This window comes from Urocitellus parryii, chromosome 1, assembly GCF_045843805.1.
Source record: "Urocitellus parryii isolate mUroPar1 chromosome 1, mUroPar1.hap1, whole genome shotgun sequence".
NCBI lineage: Eukaryota > Metazoa > Chordata > Mammalia > Rodentia > Sciuridae > Urocitellus > Urocitellus parryii.
Genome location: NC_135531.1, coordinates 221,438,948 through 221,457,528, shown reverse-complemented (window position 1 = coordinate 221,457,528; position 18,581 = coordinate 221,438,948). Strand labels below are relative to the sequence as shown.

The 18,581-nt window shown below is 39.9% G+C and overlaps 1 protein-coding gene across 1 annotated transcript in view; it reads left to right on the top strand.

Annotated features, from left to right (window-relative positions):
- The window catches only part of Stk39 (serine/threonine kinase 39), a 269,628-nt gene that overhangs the window by 240,803 nt on the left and 10,244 nt on the right, over positions 1-18,581 (top strand). The gene's annotated exons all lie outside the window — the stretch shown is intronic.

Here is an 18,581-nt window from a genome sequence, read left to right as displayed (position 1 = left end):
AACTAAAAATAACAACAAAAGGTAATAATTACTGGTTTAGGCCATCCTTTGGCTTTATTCTTCCTTTTAAATAGAAATATCTTATCATTTTTCAGGGCCCTGCTTGCAGGTTACCTCTTTCATGATATCTCCCTCTTTATTTGGAAATACTCTGTTACTTGGCTTGACTCTCAGACTCACTTTTCAGATCTTAAGATACTGTTATGGTTTAGTCCTTGAATGTCCTCCAAAGGCCCAAGTGCTAAAAGCCTGGTCCCCCAAGTGGTGCTGTTGGGAGGTGGTAGAACCTTTGCAAGGTAGGGCCTAGTGGGAGACCTTCACGTCTTTGTGGGGAAGCATGCTCTCAACAACGATTTTGGGGACTCTGGCCTCTTCTGCTCTTTCTGCTTTCTATATAATTAGGTAAGAAGTTTTGCTCTGCTACATCCTTTTGCCATGATGTGCTGCCTTACCACATGTCAAAAGCATGGCCAATTGATCATGGGCTGGAATCTGCATAACTGTGAACCAAAATAGACTCTTTCTTTTATAAGTTAATAATCTCAGGTATTTTTTTATGGTGACCAAAAGCCGAATAACAGGTACTATTTTACTTTCTATCGTGTATTCTATGTAGTTGTCCATATATAGAAAGTTTTGGAGTTGGATATACATGAGTTTGAATCTTGTTTTTATCATGGAATAGTTTTGTGGCTTTGAACAAGACGCCTCTTTTTAGCTTTATTAGTAAAATAATAATAATATCTATTCCCAGGGGGTGGTTGATAGGATTAAATAAATAAAACATGTTAAGCACTGTATTTTTCCTGGCACATAGTAGGTGCCCAATATATGTGAATCCCATTATCATAACAGAAGAACTACTGGTGGCTTAAAAGATAAGGGCATTTTTGTTTACTTATGAAGTCTGGAGGTGTAGTTCCAGGTGGTGGTTTCATTTAAATGGTCCAGTGATATAATGAAAAAGCTAAAGTGTTTCCATTCTTTTGGGCCACCATTTAGAATATGTGGCTCCTTGTCTTCATTTTTATTGCCTCGTGGTTGCAAGGTAGCTGCTTAAGCTGAGGGTATGGCATCCTCATACATACACGGTTTCCTCAGCACTCTAGAGAAAGCCTAGTGAAACATTCCACAGAAGCCTTCCAGAAGATGTCCATTTACAGTGCTTTGGACGGAATGTCGTCTTAATGACTATTGCTTCTGTGGAACATTACACTAGGCTTTCTCCAGCCTGCTGAGAAAACCATATATATTGTGGAGTGTATATACATGCTCACTCTTCCACAGTTGGCTAATCCAAGTCTGTTAATCCTCTTCTTTGTCAGGTAAGTGTGAGGATGCCAAAGCTTGTTTGGATTTGGTCTCTATTTTGGGTCTTGATCAGTGACATTTACATAATTTTGGTACTCTTGGTTGTTCTAAATGATCTGTACTGTCATTTTTAAGGTGGTTTTAAACATGCTCATGATCTCTCAGAAGTTTTACATGTAAATATCTAAAATTGGTAAATAACATACACTCAGTCACCTCCATCACCACCTTCTATCCCAGTGATGCTTTTCTCATGTATTAATAAGATGTCACCTTCACCAATGGGGCGGGGGGGGGGAGAAATTTCACTCTTAGAGCAGGGAAAGGTTTTTTAAAATCTTCCTTAAAACAGGAAAAAAAAAAGATGTAGAAGCATCAACAGCAAAATAATCCTCAAAGCAGCTTTCCTTTGCTACAGCTTTAAATGGGACCAGCTGTCAAATTCTTGAATATTGAAGTGTTTGAAAAATCTCGGCTGAAAAGAAATAAGATCAAAACAATGATGGTATTTCATGGTGAGAAGTGTTAGCTCCAGTTCTCTCTAAAGTGGTCATGATGGAGAATATGGTGGGCTTTTTGATGTTTTCCACTCCATTTCTGGGATCCCTATTTGGCTCCCCAAAGTGATCTTCACACAGGCCTCATGACTGCTTTACAGGAGCGTAGAGGGCTCTTAGATGAGCTGGAAGTCACACTGGCACCTGCTCTTTGATGTGGTGGAGGGGACCCCATGCATATCACTAGTAGTGCCTCTTAAGTCCTGACTCTTATTTTAAGTACCTCTCTTAAAGCAATAGCCATCTGTTTTAAGAGGGTAGATATTAAGAGGCAGCAGGAACTCTGGCTGTTTAATACAAATAAGTGGAGGGGGACAAAACTGCATGTGCTCAAATCCTCCATCAGTCTCTCACAAGTTGGTGTGACCTTGTGGGCAAGTTGTTTTATCTCTCTGTGCCTCAATTTCTTCTGTAAAATGGGGTAAATAAATACTAGGTTCAACCCCACAGCATGGCTATAAGGATTTAAATCTAAAAACATAAGTTATCATTGACCACTAATAATAGCTTTATTTATTCTGAACCATCTCATGATTCTAGTTTGTAGAACTTCTCGAAGTCAAAATGAGGAACCGTCAACTCATGGACTTGCTCAACAAGTAGTCATTAGCCATCCACGAAGCTAAAATCTCACTACAGGGAACATAGAAAGACGGAAAGGACTCTGTGATTTCATAGTGATTTCAGCCAGCCAGGGTTGCCCCTGCCATGCCACTCCCTTAGGGTCTTATCAGACATCACCTGATGATTTGTTTTGTTTAATTATTGGATAGCTATGAACACTGCAAGGAAAAATAGAAATAATGTTTCTATTTATTCTCAGGATTGGCATATTTTTATTTTACCATAAATACTCCAGAGCCTTCTATGGTTAACTTCTAAATATACTCTGGTACCAAAGAAGCTTCTATGAAGAGGAATGATGTTATCACAGAATTTAAAAAGGCTGTGGGGTATATATACATCCTCCCTCTTCCACAGTTGGCTAATCTAAGTCTGTTAATCCTCTTCTTGACATCCTGAAAGTAGAGGATTATGATAAGCCCAAGAAAGGGGCTGGGAGGGCGACGTCCGCTTTGTAGTGACCTGTGGTAGGCTGGGGACTGCCGTGTTTCCCCCGTGTGCCTGCTCTTTTGAATCAACTGGAGTTGCAGCTCACTGCTTTGGAGTCGATTTTTTTCCGGTGGGAAGAAAAAGCCAGATCTGCCCATAGGTAATGAGATCTGGCTGCCTTAAATAGCACGGGAATAAGCAGCACCGCCTTGTTCTCTCTGCACCACGCATGCAGCCCAAAGCCTTGTTTGCCCTTTTCACTGCTGTCAAACACTCTTCTGATTTTTATTCCTTAGTGCATTATTGATGATTATCCCCAAGTCAGCGTCTCTTCCCTGACTCCTCTTGTATCTTTTGATTGCTTGTGACGCCTCTCCACACCCGCCCTCATTACTGCATACATCCTACCAGTGCCTCCTTCTCTACCATAGCCAACAGCTTTATTGACACAACAGCAATCTCCTGGCATCTCCTAAGGACCTCATGGTGTCCCTTTCTTGTCTATTTCCTTGCCAGCATGTTTTGTTTGTCTTCTTCTGTTTTTTTTTTTTTTTTTTTTATTCCCCAACTCAATGTGACATCTATTCCCCTCATTTTTTAACCTGGAATGTTCTTGCTCCATTTGTTGTGCTAAGGTATCTAAGGCAGCAAGACAGCAAATTGAAACGCTCTCTCTCTTCACCTATTAGAGAAGGAGTGGAATTCTAAAATTCACATCGTTTTCTTACGTTTGATATGTGTGTAAGGAACTTGTGGTCTCTCATATAAATACATAACATTTCTGAAAGTTCAGTCATCTCCAATTTCAGAAGTTTAATTATCACTGCAGGGTCCAAGACAAAAGTCAAAATAATTGTTCACTGGATTGCTCTAGTTCTCTAGGTTTTAGCATAATAATGATCTAGGCCCCCTTTAGTCCTTACCAATCCAGCATATCCTCACTAGTCTGCCTCCTTTTCTTCTGCCTTTTTTCAAACAATTTCTGATAATGGCAACAACAACAAATAATATTTCTGATGCTCATGACTGTAGTTGGCATTAAGGATAATGTTCCTGAAGAATGCACTTAAGAGGGGGTCTGTTTCCTCCATTTCAAACAAGATTAGAATTTCTAATGAATCAGTTTAATTGTACTAGCTGCTTGTGCTGGCCATATACCTATAACAGGTGAATTCCCATCTAGAGAAACACGAGTAGGCTCAAGACTTAGAAGAACCATTACTATGGATGCCGAGATGTATGTATTTGGCATATCAAGTATTTCCTTTCTTCCAAAAACAATGGTTTATTTAATGAATGAGATAAACATGAAGGCCATTGCAGCAGGGAGTCTTGGGCTGCCAAGAGTTTGAAATGTAAGGATGTTTCAAAGCTATTGCATTTTAAAAATATTTATTTTCTGAAGATACATTATATGTTATGGTAGGTGCACACTGAATATTTTGATTTTCTAAAGCATGCAAGTTAATATTTATTATTAATAGTAATGCATGTATGAAGTCTTTCAGGTTATGTTTTACTATTTAGATAACCACTTTTCTCCCAAATTAATGTCATGTATCCACCAAGAGTTCAATAAGGTAGTGGTTTCATTAAGATGCACTGCCAGGTAATAAAGTTGTAACCAGTGTACTGTGGAAATAGGTAATGAAGGAAGATTGGAACTTCCTTCTATAGACAAGCTCAAATGTAGGATAAACAACTTCCTCTTGATCATAAGTGATGCACAGACAGCCCTGCCTGAAGATGAAAGGCTACAGTCAGTAACCCCAAGGTGTCCCTTTTGTTGTGAGGACACATCATTGCTGCTTTTCCCTGCTAAATTTATTCATGCAGTGTTGTATAAAACAAATTAAAAAATCAACTCAAGTTCTTCCACTGAAGAATGTCTTTCTTCTAATGTTGTTATGTCCCCCTACCCCACCTTCCAGAGCCACAGATGGAGCCCAGGGCCTCTTGCATGCTAAGCACTGCTGTACCACTGAACTGCACTCCCAGTCCCTGTTATCTTCTTTACAACAGTGGCTCTTCCATGTTACCTTGGTTTAAAAGAACAATAGTATCAGGAAAGAAAAATGAATTCCCTGAGGGTTTCTTATCTGTCAATTAAGGGAACAAATACACTTGAGATATAGTGATTTCTCTATTCATAAATCATCTGGAGAAAAAAGCTTCCCTGCATATGGTTTGTTGTATTAGAACACGTGCACTATGCACACATGTGTCTTCAATATATGAGGCAGAGCTGCCTGAGAGCCTGTGGCCAGGTCCTTTAAATGCCTACTTCACTTTGTCTTTTTATATAAATATTTTTTAGATGTTGATGGATCTTTATTTTATTCATTTATTCATATGTGGTGCTGAGAATCAAACCCAGTGCCTCACACATGCCAGGCAAGTGCTCTACCACTGAGTCACAACCCCAACCCCTTCCACTTTGTCTTAATGTCTCTTTACACTTGAGTGAGAACATCATTCTACATGGGCATTAATTATGAAGATTGATTTTGTATGTATAAAGCTTTTCATTTTAAGACATACAAAGAAGTTAGTTTAACATATTAAATGATAATCTCAATCCCAACCAGCAATTCACAACTATTAAAACATTTTTATTGTTACAAAATCCAAACCAAAATTTTATGTTTCCCCAAAAACTTTTATAAATACTAACATTTTAAAATTTCATTTTTAATGGATGTGTGAGATTTTGATACATGTGTACCTTGTTGAATGAAATCAATGTGATAAACATATCTAGCAATAACATTTTTCAGTGTGTATTGTTAACATAGTTATTAACTGGCTTCATGTTTAAAATTCTTGACTATGAGGGGGCTGGGGTTGTGGCTCAGCGGTAGATCCTCAGCACCACATAAAAATAAATTAATAAAATAAAGATATTAAAAAAAATTCTTGACTATGAGATGAAGTTTGCAGTCCTTGGTGGAAAGACCTAGAAGACTGGACTGTGTCAACATCCTCTGTCCCCTCTGCCCTCCAACTCCATTCCTATTCCAGGGTGCTGGGCCACTGTGATGTAGCTCTCAGCCTTGCTCTGCCAGTACCTAGGCACCTCTTTCACCTGCTTTTACTCTACTTGGAACATGTGCATTCTCCACTCTCCTTTTGAGAGACATATTAAGTGTGCCCTATTCCTGGGATCTGATCTAGACCTCCCAGGCACTGTGCCTCTGGGCTGAAGTTGCACCTTGCTTCTGCTCCTCCAGGTGCAGGATTCATTTGTTTGCAAAACACAAGCCAAAGTTTGCATTACTTATGTTTATATCTCCCCACATCTAACAGGAACACCAGCTTATAAGAAACTATTTAGTAGCCAAATGATCATACTGCACATATTAGAATGCACACCTGTTTTTTTTTTTAATCCATGCACCTTAATAGGCAACAATCTGAACTTTCTCATAGGCAGCTTCTCACCATTCCATCCCTGTTAGTGCCCCCCAACCTTGACCCCAATTCAGAGGCCAAGTTCTCTGTGTGCTCTTTTCATGAGCTGCTTTTACATGATAAAATGTACAATCTGAAGAGTCTTGAAGAAGTACTGCTGCCTGTCCCCTTGAGACATACAAGGGTTGGAAACAACTGAAATTAGGCTTTTGCATTTTCGAAATGGGATGGAAGCCGGCATGAAAAGGCAAGAGAACTTTGCTTAAATCCCATATTGCATGTTAGGGAGAAAAGACCTGGGGCAGGTCATCAGGGTCAAAGGGATATAATCTAGCAACGAATCCCCCACCTCCATTATCTGGGAGACCATGCCGAGGGAGCATTGAGGTGGCCTCAGGTTGAGCGTACTGTCAAGAGGCACATGGGGATGCCTGAACTCTTATTAGATTTAGCCAAATGGAGGAGACAAAATGAATCCACCACTTTCCTCCCCAAAGGAGAGTAATTCCATCTCTACTAGTTTCTAATAGCTTACAGTTTCTATAATATGAAATTCACCTTTCTATCTCAAACTTAATCTCAGATGCTTGGGAGCATTAACATATTATCCTCAGCATCACGTGCCGCTCATTTATTTTCATTTGTTCACTTCATAATTCCTTATATGCACCTTCTGAGAGCTGTGTTGAGTTTTGGGTGTTCAGCAGTGAGCCCAGCATTTGTTTTTGTCCTCATGTTACCTTGGCCATTGCTGGTTTGAGAGGGGGAATGAGCATCTCATAAGATTGGGGAGGTTACTTCTGTAGGAAGGGGTGGGGGGCATAAAGGAGAAGCTGGAGATCTGAAACCATGAGCTTTTATAACTTCATCCTGATCAACTCTGCTGATCTTCATCTTTATGAGATGTGTGTAGAGGGTAACAGCTTCTGAAAAGTGCTTCTGAAAGGTACTTCCTATTCTTGGCCACCAGGCATGCTCACAGAGGTTAATTCATCCCATGCCTACTGGTGCCAGGTGCGTGTTAGGTACTGACCGGGAACCTGGAGATGACAGATGGGTCTACTGTAAAGGAGTCCCAATCTGGCTGCCTTGTAACTCTGGTAACTATATCAATTTATCATCCAAACTAGAGCATTTGAGAATATAGGGTAAAAGGCATCCCTTTCTGAGTGACACAAACATCCTTTCTGCTGCTGCACTGAGTCATTGTTTTGGGGAACAGCCTTCTGCAAGTGACTGCCACCTCTCCAAGGAGATTCTGATGCATCTTCAGTCTCCGGGTCTTGGGTGGCATCAGTGAAAACGATTTCAGCTTCCAGGGTGGGGATTTGTGTGGGTTTTGTGGCTTTCTGGAGAAACAAATTCAGTACTTAATTTTGTATTTAACATGCACGTTTTGTATTTATTTTTTTCTTTTTAGTTATATTAAGTGCCAGGATATACCTGGACATAATCACAAAAGCATGGAACCCAACCTGCTCTGATTCAGTCCCTGGCATCTGCTCCCCTACTCCCTACCCTCCACTCCATCACTCCATAGATCCTTTCTCAGTTCATTTTTTTTTTAATTAGTGTCCTGTGAATATACCTGATCCTGGACCCACCACATCACACCCATACACACACACACAAAAGTTCAGTTGGATTTATTCCACTGTTCTTCTCTTTTCCTATCCATTCTTCCTCCTTGTCAATGCCCTTCAGTTATTCTACTGATATTTTCTCTATTTTGATGAAATTCCCTCACCTCTTTTTTTCCCTTTCTTTCTCTCTTTCTTGTTGTTTTAACTCCTCTGCCTAATTTTGAACATACCAGAGAAAACATTCAACCTCTTGACATGCACTTTGTAAAAGCTCATTGATGTCAGAGAATTTAATGCAAAAATAAAAGAGGATGGCTAATCAAGAAAATAAATAAATAGCTGTAGACTTATACCAGACAACAAATGGCAAGACTACTATAACAAGTGTCCCTCTGTGTCCTGGGGCAGGACTAGGGAGGTTTTAATTTCTGCATATACTTCATGTTTATTAACCTCTAATTTCATAGGTCCACCAACTGGTGTCCTAATAACTTTCTGTGTCTCTCAGGCCCTTTGGTGACCCTCAGTACAACCAGCTGGCACCTCAAATTTCTGGCAGGCATCAGCATTGACTATTTTGCCCACCCCCTCCCTAAACAGAGCACTTAGCTGCCCCTTCCTACTACTGTCTTTCAAAGAGAGGTGTAAGCAGCCTTGCAGCAGGAAAGTGGGATGAGGGCAGTGGCTGGGGAGGGCCAGGGGAGGAAGTTATCAGAATGATCATCCAGCTTTAATCCTGTTAAAGCAAGAACTTTGTTCAGTATAGTTACATCTCTCACTTTACTAGGTAAAATTGAAGCTGGAGATACAACATTAAAAAAAAAAAAAAAAAAAAAACAACTTTTCAAACCCATCCCAGCATGTATTCTGAAACAATAAACAATAATTTATTTAAAAATGAAAAATATGGGTCAAGTGTTAAATTGGCTATGACAATGGAACTAGCTTCTTTGGCTAGGGTGTAGCAGTGGTAGAGCACTTGCCTGGCACCTGTGAGGCCCTGGGTTCAATCCCTAGAGAAGCTGCTGCTTTTTTAATTTTTTCCTGTGATACTGGGAATTGAACCCATGGCCACATGCATGCCAGGCAAGCACTCTACTATTGAGCTTCACCCCCAGCCCAGTCTTGCTGAGTTTCCCAGCTTGGCCTGGAACTTGAAAATGTTCAGCCTCAGTCTCCTGAGTAGCTGGGATTTCAGCCATGTGCCACCACCTGGCTCCCAGCAAAGTACTTGTTTTTGATATTTTATAGAACTCTTTTCACATTCCTGGAAATGTCTCCATTCATCTCTTATTCCACCACTGATTGTGAAGTTTCTGCCAAGAAGTTCCATTTACTGTTTTACCCTGATGTTGGCTATTGAAGCACACCTGGCTGGTTTTCCTATATAGTACTTAGTCGAAACCAAATCAGCAAGTATGGTCAGTCGGGGGAAAGTCTAAAGCAGTGCCACTCATAAAGTGTGAACATGCACTGGCTTTGGCCTCAGTATCAGCCAGCTATGTGATTAAGCACACTATATGACAAGTATTTTGTCAACTAGCTACTTTGGGCTGCATAGGGAATATTATCTTCCAAAGTCTCATATTAAATATTAGAAATAGGATTAGATTTCAAGGCCTTTAGATTTTAAGCCTAGTTAACCCTTGAACTGATTTGATTCTTTGTTATTAAAAAAGTGAATTATTATCTGTGCGTCATAACTCTGATTTTAAAGGCTTCAGAATAAATCATAAAGAAACGAATAACTCAACACATGAAGATAAATTAGATGCCCTTCTGTGGGGCAGTGTCACATACTGTGAACCAAGGCTGGCTCCTTTCCTCCTCCACATACCTGACCACGTGTACAAGAACTGTTTCTGGGGTTGGAGGTGTAGCTCAGTGGTAGAGTGCTTGCCTGGCATGCTCCAGGCCCTGGGTTTGATCCCCAGCACCACAAAAGTAAAAGAAAAAGTGAAATAGAAAAAGAAAAAGCTTCTGTTTGGAAGGCTGCCACCATGTGCTGGGCTCAGAGTCCTTCAGGTTTCTCTGGACTTTGTGCTTGTGCCAGATGGCTCTGCCTCAGTTGGCTGGGTTGACTCATAATTCAGGTAGTGTTCCTCATATCAGTGTATTTACTGTCTCATTAATTTTAACTTTCCCAAAGCTTTTCCCAGGCCAGAAGCCACTAGGCTAAATCTCAAGCTTTGTGTGTCCCATTAATATGTGACTATGTGAAAAACTTCTCTATAAAACCATCAAGGTAAAATGAGAGTGATGATAAAAAATGTTGATCCCATGAAGTGGAGCATTGCTTTTCATTTCCCACTGCTGTAGCTCCTCTACCTGATTAGAACTTTCCTGCAATTTGTGTGATTTGACAAGGTTGTGAAGACAGCGTAAAAGTTATTTCTGTGTTTTTGTTTTTAATCAAGTGATTATATGCATCGAGGGAGACACACATTATTTTTAGTCTTTTATATAGACTATATTGGAGAGCAGTTTGGTCCATTGTTTTAGTTTATACTTACTGCCTGCCTGTGAGTCTTCCGGCCCTCAACGTTGGTTGTGAGGTGGTCATTAGGTCCACCAGTGTCTTACCTTCATGCCTTATATACGGATAGTATTGCTGATATTCCCTGAATATGCTCCAGGATGTAAAACTCTTATTTGGGAATATAGACATCTAGCAAAATTATATAAGACCTTGCTGTAGTCTGTACAGGCCTGGGAAGGCATTTCTTTTGTGTCTTTAGAAATCAAAAAGGAACACATTTCCCATGTTATATCTCTTCTGCCTTTCCTGATATGTTCACTTCCTTTTCTTCTTTGTTTAATTCTCCTCAAACTCATGACCTGTACATCTAAAATCCCCAGTAGAAGACAGCTGAGGTTTCTGAAGCTGCACAGGAAGCTCTAGGAGATTTTCCATCATGTGGACTGATGCCACTTGAACTCTGTCCGGTACCTTTTCTGCTGGGTGAGCCAGAGGGAAGGTCTGATAGGCACTTATCTGATGAAGAAATGTCCATAGCTCTTTGACAAAGGCAACAAAAACCACACTTACATTATTTTCAGAAAGTAGCTGTAAAAAGATACTACCAACTATGCATATGAAAAGATGTTCTATTAGGAAAATTCAAATTAGGACAATTATGAGATAACACTGTGAATTTATTAGAATGGCTAAGATTAAACACCGATCATACTAAGTATGGTTGGATATATAAGAAACTGGAACTCTCGTATACAGATGGTGGGCCTATCCATATAATGTACTCATATAATATGCATACATATTATATGAATCCATTTGTATAAAATATTAGAAAATACAAACTAATGTATAGTGACAGAAAATAAATCTGTGGTTTCCTGAGGAGAATAGAGGGACAGGGAGGAGAAGGTATGGATTACTGAGGGGCAAAAAGAAACTTTTGAGGGTGATGGATATGTTTATTGTCCTGATTTGAGTGATGGTTTCATGAGTACCTCCAGATCTTAAAACTTATATTCTAAATTTGAAGTATGTGCACTTTACAGAATGTCAGTAAGGCTCTTATAAAACAAATAAAAGACCTCACGTCTGAGTTCCTTATGTCAGCATAAGAAAAGATATTAGGAAGCATTTGAGACATTAGTGTTAAGATTTTAAAAGATATGGCCCAGCCAAGTATCTGCCAAAAGCTATATATTCTCTCCAAAAATGTGCACACGGTTTCAAGAATTCCAAGACCAAGCACCTAGATTACCTATAGAATTCTTTATATTTTTGAAGGAAAAAAAAAAGTACTTTTCAACAGCTATGTCTCATCACTATAATCCTCTTTGTTTTTCTAAGCAAATAATTCTTCAGCAAGGATGACTTTAAAGTTTGTACATCTCCCAGCTAAAAGGACAGCTTAGGCAGGAGGATCACATGTTTGAGGCCAACCTAGGTAACACAGTGAGACCCATCTCAAAAAAAAAAAAAAAAAAAGGAATTTTAAAAATGTTAATTATGGCCATCCTTTCCATGGTATTTTTATTTTTATTTTTTTACTTTCTTCATCTTCATCTGAGAAGGAATTAAATTATAAACTTACTGGTATATTACCACCACTAGCTCAATGAGGCTGAATTTTTATTGATTATACAATTTCATTGCTTTCAAAATGAGCAATAATAACATAATGATTATTGGACACTTCCAGTACCATGCTGCCAGCCAGTTCATAAAACTCTACCTTAAACACATTAAAGGAAATTCATGGTCAAAATACCAATTTTATGCTTATATTTTAAAGGACAGATTTAGTATCAGCCAGTTTTACTATGCCAAACTCTCAGATTTTCACACTGAGCTCACATAGCCTAAGATAATACTAACAAACTGTAATTTACCCAGACTTTAAGGATAATAGCAGGTGTATGTCTTTGTTTCTTTTATTTTCCATAATTCCTTCCTCCCATGTGTAAATAATAGTAATACTTAACTCAAGTCTTTTTGACATTTTGCTCCCAAAAGTTACCTGCTTATAGTACCTTTTATATTCCTAGAATTTCTTCTATTGCTTTTTCTAACCATCCAAAATTTTAATGGAGTGAAATGCAAAGAAAAAAATACAGTAATTTTCCATTTTCCTCCAACATTTTTTCATAGACACTGTCTCATAAATTTGATAATGAGAAACACCTTCTAAGGTGACTATATTATATGTGTCCATAGGCAGAGTCCTAGACTTTTTCAACAAAGACTCAGAGGCAGAGATTTGTATGCAGGTAGCTTTTTGAGTAGTACTTTCAAGATCAATATCTGTAAGGGAATAAAGGAAGTAGAGTTTGGCAGGTGGAGGAATTAAATTGTGTCTCAGCTACAACAGAGACCTCCGTCAGCAAAGGGAACTTTGAAGATGAGATGCTCCTTAGGGCTGCTCAGCCTTGAGGCAACAGAGCCTTTTACTCTGTGACCAGTCAGTGAATGCAGGCTGCTTCTGGAAAAGGGGCCGGACCTGGCTGACACAACCTCTGTGGCCAAGGGGAGTTCCCAAAGAGAGGGACTAAGCTGAGTTATCAGCCACCAGTAGTCCCAGCAGATGGGAGGACAGTTTTCTTCATTCCTGTAGCGCACCACAGTATCCATTACAGTCCACCCCTTGCACGGTTTGTGTACAAGTTCTTCCAGGATCAATTAGTGTTTTTGTTGCCTGGTGGAAATTGTAAGTGATAAGATTAGTGGCATGAATCATGGTCTACACCAGTAGCACCTAATCCTCAGGCTGCACTGATACTCATCATCGTCATTCTCTTGTAACCACTATAGAGCCCCTCCATCAGGGCTAACACCTCTGCTAGTTTCAATGGCTTGCCTGGGAGGGAGAATATAACCTAGACTAAAGATAAATGAAAATGGTGAATCTTTAAAATCATGGTCATGGTAGTATATGATAGTATAAGTATATAGTATAAGTATGTAGTATATTTAGTTGGGATGAGCCAAGAGTTCATTTATCTGCTTTGGAAAAACAGGATTGTTACTTAGGAGACACTTAGAGAACTCTTTCTAAAATATTAATAATTCTTCTGTCAGAGGGTCTTGGGATTTTTAGTGTCCTGAAACGCTCTAAAATTATATGCAAACTTTTTGTATGCATGCTTCTGGGGAGAGACCCTATAGGATTTTTACCAACGTCAGCTGGGTGCTAGTATCTCAATGATTCATTTGTTCCCTTAGTCACATATTCAATACAGAGTTACACACACTCTATGCCAGGTACCAAGAACAACAGCAGTGAACAAGACAGAGATGGTTTCTGCACTCATTGCCCGTTACATTCTGGGCATGTGGAATTAGGCTAAAGAGCCACATTCAAAAGTAATTCATAAATATCTAGCTTGTGGGGTATTATAAGTGCTATGAGAAAGGGATAGAGAGTGAGGCAGTGTCAGGGTGGGTGTGGTATGTGGACAAGGTAGCCTGGGACATTTGAGCAGAGAACCTGGAAGGGGAGGAGGCAGTCATGGAGGAGGATTCCTTCCAGCAGAGGGAGTGGCAGGTTCTGGGGTTCTCAAGTGCAGCCTGCTCCAAGTGCTCAGAAGTCATTATAGAGGCCACTTGTGGCTGGAGCAGGAGAAGGGAGGGAGAGAATGGTGAGGGATGAGCTCAGAAATGGACCTGGAAGCCAGGTCAGATGGTTGTGAGGCCATTGTAGAGACTATGACTGTGTTTTTTTCTCCCTATGATTCTGGGAATAGAATCCAGGGCCTTATACATGCCAGGCAATCACTCTCCCTCAGAAGCTGCATTCCCAGCACAAAATCATGATTTTTACTGTGAGCTGGAAAACCATCAGAGAGTTTAGAAAAATAACAAGGTCTGACCTCATGTTGGAAGGCTCAGCTGACTGCTGGGTGGAGCCTGGCTGTTGAGCCCATGTGGAAATTTAGTCACAGTGGCCTCACGTGGACAGTAAGAATTCATCATTTTCTGTACATGAAGATACATTTCTTTCTAAAATTTGTCTTCATATACATTTATTCTGGGTTTGAATCAAAAGATTTGAATCAGGCAAGGAAATCAGATTGGTACCAGTGATTTCAGCACACATTGATAAGACTGGTAGTAGAGACCTGGAGGACTGTGGAGTTATGGAGCCCTTTCTGGAAAGAATTGGGTTAGGGGATGGCAAAAACAGAAAACAAACAAACAACAACAACACTAGACATGTACCTTGAGGCCCGACCACAGTGAAAATTTGGATGTTATCTGGAGTTTAAACAGTAATCCCTAAGGAAGCAGCACGTTCTAATTCATGACCAAAATTCTCCAAGTAACTGACAAGTGTGAGCAAGAGGGTTTTGAGGCCCTGAGGCTGAGACAAGGAGAACAGTTTCGGGATTGCAGTGCCCAGGGCAGAGATCATGAGCACGTGTTCCTTAATCACTTGCAACATACAGAGCTCTATTCTAAGCACCTTATGTACATTAATCTAATTAATCCCAAGACAACCTTATCAGATAGGCACCATTAATATCTACATTTCACAGATGCACTCATGCACAAAGAGGTGAGGCAAACCTGCCCCAGTTGGGGGAACGTTACACAGCCCTTGGTACGAGGCAGGATTCAAACTCCTTTGGAGTTCAGGTTCTTACACACTGTGCAGTGATGCACACTTCACTGCCTCTTGTGAAGATAGGAGCCTGGGCATTTAGGGAGAATAATGGGGCCAATCTCTTAATTTTATCTCAAAGTGAAATGTAATAATTTTACATTGGTGTTACAACAGTGCCCCTGAGAAACACCCTTCATCTCATCTTGTTTTCTCCTAGCCTAGAACTTGGGTTGTCTCCATCTTCCTTTGTCATTTCATGCTGCCTTTTCTGCATCAATGTGATGTTCAGAGTAAATGTTTAGGGTGTCTCTTTGGATGAAACAGTATTTTGAAGTCATCACCTTGGTGGGTCTCCCAGACCATTCTTTCACCTTATCCTAGAATTTCTTACCATTCTCAGTACCTCAGACTCAGCATCCATTGGTCATCTTTTCCCTACAGCTTTTGTTTGGAACTAGCTTGAATCAATTGAATTAACTCACTGCCTCTAGACCATCACTAATCTATGGATTGTTGTGAATTAAGCTGGTATCTGGTGAGAAAAGTGTGTCTTTTGACCAATTACTAGAATGCAATCACAGGCTATATATAGTCATTAAGTAACTGTTACTTTTCTAGCTGTCAAAATGTGGAGCATTTGAGTAGTACTAGGAATTTGTGAAGAGAACAGTGTCTAAATACCCAACTTACTTGTCCAAGGAAATCTGGGCTACACTGCATGGCCATTGATAGATCATCTCAGGACAAACTTTTTTTTCCTTCTCTGTTTAGATCCAGGGAGGGATTGAACATCAGTGTTTAATCCATGTGGCTGTTAATGATACTATCACAGTTTGATAAAGTCTAATACCTATCATACCTCAGGCAGCATATAAAAAAAATCAAATAAGAACTTGATCCCTGACAGGTATTCAGTCCTACTATGTGATACAAGGAAACAAAAACAGCAAATGGGGCTATAAAGCCTCAGTCCCTGGGCCTTCAGTGTATTTTTTTTTGTCCACATTTTCCCAAATGAGAGGACAGCATTGTCCTCTGTCACTTGGGCCTGAAGTTTTGAAGTCAGTGGCCTGGGAAGGAGGAGGAGAAGGGCAAACTCAAGGAAGATAAAAGAGTCTGCACCAGAAACCAGGGCAGTGAGTTTTATTTTGGAAAGCAGCAAGGGTTTGGCAATGAGCTGATGGCCTCTGAGTAAACAGGTGTCTGAAGCCCTTAGTTTTTGGAAACGAGTATCCCTCAAAGCACCAACCTCAGTGTTCACACAGCCACCAAAAGCCCTCAAATCACAGCTAGGCCTACCCAGCCCCTCCTTCTCAGCTCACGTTCCAGGTAAGGAGCATTTTTATTTTTGAAATCCAGGTGCACAGTGAGGAGAAGGGAGAAAACAGTGACACCCATCTTTTTAATGAGCATTGCTACTGGAAGAGAAATTAGCATCACCCTGAATTCTATGTGATGTCAGTAAAATGAAGGTGTTTTATAGCACTTTACAACAAATTAGAATCAACTAAATTGAAAATAAGCCTAGCAGCTGGGATAAGTAATCAGGTAAGTGGCCAGTTTTGCTATTTTTGCTCTGAGCTGAAGACAGAATTTGAATTTCTAATGTCCTAGAGGTGTGGGACTCACAATTGGGGAGCCTGGATCCCAGGATGATTGTTTTAGATGCTATCAGCTCAGTGCCTTCCAGTCTCCAACTTGCTTAGCCATTCCTTGGAAATTGGCCCTGATACACACGCGTGTGCACTACAGAAAGAGTTGTGAATTAGCGTAGGACACAACTCTGTTTTGGGCTGAATGTTAAAGAACAGCCTGGAAATAGACAACCCAGAACTAGGCAACAAATCATCCACATTAGCCAAGAGACTCTAATGAAAGGACTGAAATTCTTATGAAGATTTTGTGGCTAATTGCAGAACCAACCCAAATTAGAGGAACTGTCAGAACACTTTTATGTTTTAATAAAATGGGTCATGTGTTCACTTACTGTGGTTTGCACGTAGTCAGAATGCCTGACATCACTCACACTGGCCTTGGCGGACAGAATTTTAGAAAAGAACTTTTTACTTCAGGAGCCAGTATTTCCTACATGAAGTACCAGAAGATTTTAGCATTTAAAATGTGTTCAGGGAACTGTTTAAATGCCAAAAGAAGCTTAGTGGTGATAACTTTTCTGGGGTAGGTGGCCTAGCATATACCTGATGTGTGTGTGTGTGTGTGTGTGGGTGTGTGTGTGTGTGTGTGTGTGTGTGTGCGCGCAAGCTTGTCTGAGCAAAAGAAAAAAGAAAATGATGGGGGGTGGGGAGGTGGGTGGTATTGGTGGAAGTGTAGCCCCGCAGCTTGCTCAGAATGGAATTACCAAGAGGGCAACAAATGAAGATAAAAGGATGCCTGTAATTATGGTTTATAAAGAGAAATAGGCCATATTGAATATATAATTTTCATTTTTTCCTCCTCTGCAGCTGATGAATTAAATGAAATAAACTAATCTGTAGAAAATCCCTGTACTTAGGGTGTTTTCTGTCAGTCTCAGAGAAAAATAAAATTTGCACAGATTTCCTCCTTCTCTCTACTTATAAACTTTCTATTTGAGTCTCTCTTCAGAATATTTCTGAATATTCTTTTCTCTTAAAATTTCTTATATCAAAAAAAAAAATCGGAGAACTTTTTAGATACCCAGGTGCTAAAGCAGCAGATGATTTTTCTCATGACAAGTAAAAATGATAACCAGGACTTATTCCCCTGATTTTTCCAGTCGTAGCTTCCCTGAGCAGTAGCCTTAACATAACTCTTCAATAGATTATCCTTGAAGTTTGGTTATGGAAAGAGCAGAGTTTTAAATTGCCACCATTATTACCTTTTGATAATTCTGCTTGTAAAGAGTGCCCTAAATTAGAGGAGTAACCAGGAAAAACTGATGTGTCTAGTGAGGTATCAGACAGACCCCATCACCATAGAGAGCAGGACAGGTCTCTGATGATTCCCGCTAACACAGAGCAAAGATCTTCAGTACTGAGCTCCTGGCTGACAGCCTCCAGCACTTGACCCTGTTCAGCTGACTTGGGTCTTGTTCAAGGTGGCACTTCATTGTTTTGACAGATCACTGTGCTCTGAAAGCATGAAAACATACGCCCGAGTGGTAGAGGTTGTCCACGGCATTTTGTTGCTCTGACAAAAATGGGTGCACAGAATTGAGTAGATTTATATATAGGCCAGGAGTTCAATGTGCTGACCTGTCATTTCCTGAAAAAGTTTTTTGCAGTTCCTCTCCTCTTTGTTTTTGTACTGCCCTCTCCTGGCTAATAAGTTTTTTAGTAATGAGTGTTTAGAAAAACCAAATGGTTGAGACTCTGAGGGCCGCTATCATTTCTACTTTCCATTAGGAAGGTAATTTCAAATTTTATTATATGAAATGTGGGGTTGACATATAGTGATTAATTCAGATGCACACAGATACAAGATTGCTGAAATGATATATCTGTATGAGAGTAATTTGGTCATTTATATGGACTTTGTAATGTCTGTGAAAGAAATGATTTTTACCATTTATTGCATCATTAGTCAAATTTTCTGAATTACTGATGTGAAAA